Source organism: Cynara cardunculus (assembly GCF_001531365.2).
Source record: "Cynara cardunculus var. scolymus isolate 2C chromosome LG 2, CcrdV1, whole genome shotgun sequence".
NCBI classification, from domain to species: Eukaryota; Viridiplantae; Streptophyta; class Magnoliopsida; order Asterales; family Asteraceae; genus Cynara; species Cynara cardunculus.
Genome location: NC_037529.1, coordinates 66,373,316 through 66,379,072, shown reverse-complemented (window position 1 = coordinate 66,379,072; position 5,757 = coordinate 66,373,316).

Here is a 5,757-nt window from a genome sequence, read left to right as displayed (position 1 = left end):
AAAATGATTTAAATTTTAAAATTTAATAAAAATTAATTTCCAAATTATATTATTTAATATTAATAATATTTACTATTTATTTATAATTAATAGTAATAGATAAAAATTAATATTAATGAGCGTCATAATTGTAAAAAGTGAAAATAAACTCCAAAAACGCTATTTCAAGTAACGTTTAAATAAACTAGCTTATGTGCATCCAAACGTGTACCCAGAAATTAAGTTAGGTTAGTTTTGCAAAACAATCCATTAATCAGAGTCAAAATTTGAAAACGTGTCAAAAAGAACTCTTAATAAGCATCTCCAAGTAGTTTATCAATAAGTTAGCTCATAAGTTAACTTATTTACATCCAAACGATTGCTTAAACATTAAGTTAGCTGATAAACTAGGTTATGTTCGTCCAACAATGCCTAAATCATCTTAAATAACTAAATATTCCCTAGTAAAAAATAAATGCTATTAAGTGTGTTTGAAAGACTCCCCACAATAACCATAATGATGCGTCGTAGTTCAAGATTTGTATTTTACATCATGTTTAAGTCTATGACACGCTACGACCCAATGTAGGGGTATTGTAACACGATGTTTGATTTTTTTTTAGTTTTTCGGTGTCTAACTTTTTAGTTTTAACAGATAAACTAATTTAAATTGTTTAATATAATTGAATAATTGGATAATATAGTAGAAAATATATGCGTATATATAGTTTTGTATGATATACAGATTTGTCATGTGCCATAAGTCAAGTCTTGAAAAACGTTATTACGTCGTCGTGGTTCCTGAGCCTTGAGGTTTGAATCCACCGTCATGCCATGTATCATGTCATTTAGAACCTTGCTGCTGATAATGAAAAAGGAACACGAATTTATAAATTTTTAATTATTACATTTTTTAACTAATTTAATGATAATTTTATCTCTAATAATAAAAGTAGTAATAAATTTCTTAATCTTAAGTTTTATAATTTTTGTGTCACATATGATACACATATGTTTTGATACTTTGATCTGAATCTTATATAAAACATCTTTTATAAATGGGTAGAATATATTTTGCACTAATTTTATGAATTATGAAATCTAATTAATTAGTTAACTAAATATTTAAAGAATTTGATAATGATTAAATCTATACTAGCCATGTACTTAATTGTTGATGACAATGTTTTTTATTAACCTGAATATCCAACCCGCTATGCAAGCCGACTAATCCCAAGACGACCACTTGTTATGCAGGTAGCACATAGTCACCGCATTTGAATCTCCGTGACCACAAGAGGATTTTTATCCTTTCTTGAATTTGAATCTGAGACCTTTAGACACTTTTGACTTTTGGAAACCAAACTCAAACCAATCAAACACAACCATTGTGATTTGATGACAATGTTATAAATAATTTGATAAGCATTTTTGGTACATGCAAGTAAAAAACAACAAAATTTTTTACCTTTTTTTTTTTACTTAACAATTACATTCAAACAATTGAAATTTTCATAATTGTAATTATTAACCTAACTCAACAAATAATACAATCATTTAGAGTTTGAATTTGTAATTCATATCTGGTTGGTAGACATACATGCTCAATTATTGGATTGAACATATAAGCGTCAAAATGGAACGAATTATTTGAGAACATAAATACACCCTCTCTTTCTTAGATATCGATTGCAGAAGACCACATGGAAGTTGATGGTACCTTGTCACGACATGTATAGTAAAATGACATTGAAATACTTATAAGTCGTCTATGCGAGAGAAACTAAAGTTTTTTCTGGATCATTCTTACAATAATGATGATGTCAACATCGGGTTACAGTTTCTTTCGTCCTCATTCAAACCTAATGTCGGTGATGAGATAAAAAAAGGAATTAACAGTGTCGAAATACATAAAGGGTTAATGCATATCTATAGATCGATCAGACGTGACAATGATGGTTCAACTCTAAATACAATAATGAATGGCCGAAACATGTCAGGTTTCCAAAACAAGGAAAATTGAATTACAGTAGAATTTACAATTTCATTTAGATAAGAGAATTATTGAGTTTTCAATGGAATGGATTCATTTATTTAATTATGTAAAAAGTAAAAAAAAAAAAAACTAATGAATTATTAAAAAAAACATAAGGTACGTATTGAACACAGTCAACGTAAAGTGTGTGGGAAAAACTAGACCCACGATCTAGGTCGTGGCTAAAGTCATGCTACAATCACATGTGATTTCAGTGTAAAATCATGTATTTGATTGTTCTATTATTTTGACAATGTTCTCATTTGAACCAACTCAATATATATATATATATATATATATGATTATATATGCATATCGTTTACAAATCGGTTTTCATGCATTAATTTAGTATGAACAACACATATAAAAATGCAGTTGTACAGTGTTGTGAAAATGCCTATTTAAAAAAACTGGAGCTGTCTTAAGAAGTATGACATGTGCCATGTCTTATAGTTGCTACACGGGTTAATGTGGTGAGATGCATCTTTTAGAACTATGGTTCGAATATATTATTCGAATCGAAGATAACTCTAGATCTAATATAAGATTCCAAGACCATTAGCAACCTATGTTCAAGGGACTTTATACTGCTATTAATTACACTCGGTATTTTTATTGGTGCGTCATGACAACGATATACATCTTTATTTTTTTAGTAACCTCCATAAGAACTGTTTAAGGCGTTATGTCGTTGTCTCGTGGCATATATAGTGATGCTATAACATATTTCTAGTTTATTGCAAGTTTTTTAAACTTCAAGTTTTATACTTACCTAACCTCGACATACCAATAAATTATTTTTTTAAAAAAATTGTTTCACTGAGTAATAATAGAAATATATATGTATCACTACAAAAAAAAATGAATTTAACGCACAAAAATCATATAGGAAAATTTGCATACAAATCATCCAGAAAATATCAATGGTTCGGTATAATCCGATGTTTTTCGAGAAAATACCAATGGATCACCAAAACAATTCCTGGGTAATTTGTCACTGATTTTTCGATGGTCACAAGAGCTCAGAGTTCATCGGTGAAGATAAATAATAATAATAATTCTCCGGTGGTCGTCTTCGCTCACGGCACCGGTGCTCCTTCGTCTTCCGAGTGGATGATTAGATGGAAGAACTTGTTGGCTGATGCACTAAATGTTGTTGAAGTTGTAACTTTTGACTACCCATACATTTCCAAAAAAAAAACTTTGTCACTGATTTGAATTACCCAACGACAACTTACTTACCAACTTTTGTGATGGTCTTGTGATGAACCACCTTTTAGCAACACATTTCCCAGGAAAAAGTACGTAGACAAAAGTCTTTCATTTAGTAATGTATATATACACACATACATACATACATACACGCCATCTCAAGGCACTTAACTTTGAAAAACACATGAACATCTTATTACTAACTTAACCTGACCACTACGTCACACCTCACGTCCGTTACAAACTTTGCATACAATTAAACCGGACAAAACCCTCTTCTCGCTAAACTTTTTTCCTCAAAACAAAATGATGAAATTAAATTACGTTTCAAAATCATTAGTTTATAATCTCCATCAATCTCATTGTCGACATTTTGCTACACAATACACATGCTCGATATGACATGTCACGGTTCTACTTGATTGGGACTTTGAAACCAATTCAGATTTTTCTTCACTAATGAAGTAAATTATTAAGTTCCAACCAACCTATTTTTTGACTAAATAAATGAGTTTAGACTTATACAAGTCTTACTACGATACACTTTTAACCACACGAATTAATAAATAAAAACTATTAATACCATATAAATAAAACAATTTCGATCCATATCACACACTTCAGTCGCTGATCCGTCACTAAAGACCTCATTGGTCGCTGATCGTCCGTCGGTCAAAAGCTCGTAGATATACCATCAGCGAGGGAACTTTCAGCGATAGATCAACAACGAATTTTTCTTGCATTAATTTCATTTTTGACATATTTTTAAAAGATTTTACAAATTTTTCTTGCATTAATTTCATTTTTGACAACTAAAAGTTATCGTTTTGAACTTTTTTTTAATTCTTTAATCATTATCAACAATTAGGGTAAAAACAATGATTCTTTGACCTGTTTTTTGTTCGTTTGATCGGGTTTTTTCAATTTTAACTAAGCTTCTTAAGATTTTAACTAACTGTTAACTTGACGGTTTTTTATTTGTCAATTAAGGACTAGTTTTCAAAATTTAGGATTACGATGAACTTTTACCTCTTTGAACGGACCTTTTTTAAAACGGTTATTTATCCTTGCTGATCTAAAATCCTTTAACCAATACTTTAGGGGTGTTTATTGCTTATTTGAAATAAGTTATGTTTTTCTACAAAAATCCTTATCAACTTATTATAGGTTAGAATGATTTAACTTCTTCAAAAACTTCTTATTACCAGTTTGGCACCAGTATAAGCTGTTTATCCAAACGCTGAAAAATGTTTATTACCGATATCACACCGGAATAAATCAATAAATTGTTTTTATAAGCAATCCCAAATACCCCTTATTCAGCTCTAGTTATGAGAGAGTGAGTATTTAATATATAGGCCCATAACACAAGGGTCATCGTTGTTTCCAAATTAAGACACTTGTCCTCTGTATACATCTAATTATATCGATTGAATGCAACTTAATAAGAAAAAGTAAAAAAATTAAATGTTTTTTTAGATCATAGGAATGAAAAATGAAAATTACTTATAATAATTTGAAATAGTTTTTTTTTAATTATAGTTAAGTTATCAAAATGATGTGTCATCCACATCACCTCATTAAAGTCACACAAGCAAAAAAGTCAAAGGGTTAACCGGTTTAAAAGGTAACAGGTTACTCATTACTATTATGGGTAGATTTTTTAAAGTACAATGCCTTAATAAAAAATAATTTGAAAGTACATTGCTGTAATAAAGTAAAACAAAAGTAGAATGCTATAATAAGAAATTTTATGAAAGTAAGTTGTTATTTCATGCATTTAACCCTTAAATTATCCCACGAAGAAAAGCACCACAACCGCCAAACGGGATAAACAAGGTAAAAAAGGCAAAAAATTAGAAGTCGAAAAGCATGGCCAAACTTATGGGTATAAGCTCGTTTAGAATCTCCCGCTTCTTGAACGACAATCATGCATTGGATCCGAAAATATACCTCAAGCTAGTTTTTAATTTTGTCAAATGGGAAGTAGAATGAACTTGAAGAAGTCAAAGTAAACGTCAACTTTTTGGATTTAAAAGTTTTCTAAAAAAAACATATTCAATCTACAATTCTACAATTCAGTCAAACATAGTTTTCAGTGTCCGAATAGGAAATTTTCATTCCTTGAAGCACTTGTACGTTTTGGGTTTATCTAATATCTTATCGTTACAATTTTTTTTTTTTTTGAAAAACAAATAAATAATGTACTTGAGCTTTGTCTTATACAATTACCGTATTCTTTATAATATCATCATCTAACACTCTTTTTAATAATAACTAGAAGGGTACTCGTGCAATGCAGCGAGATACATCTTGATTTTAATATTTCATTTTATTCTTTATCTCAATCGATGTTATAGTATGGTTTTATGTGATTTTGAAAAAACGATTATGTTTTTATTTTTGAATAAAATATAAATTTGAAGATATCATAAAAATTTGATAAAAATATATCGATATTAGTATCAAATTAAAATTTATATTTTTTATATAATTTTTTAAATCAATTTTTTTATTATAATTTAATTTAG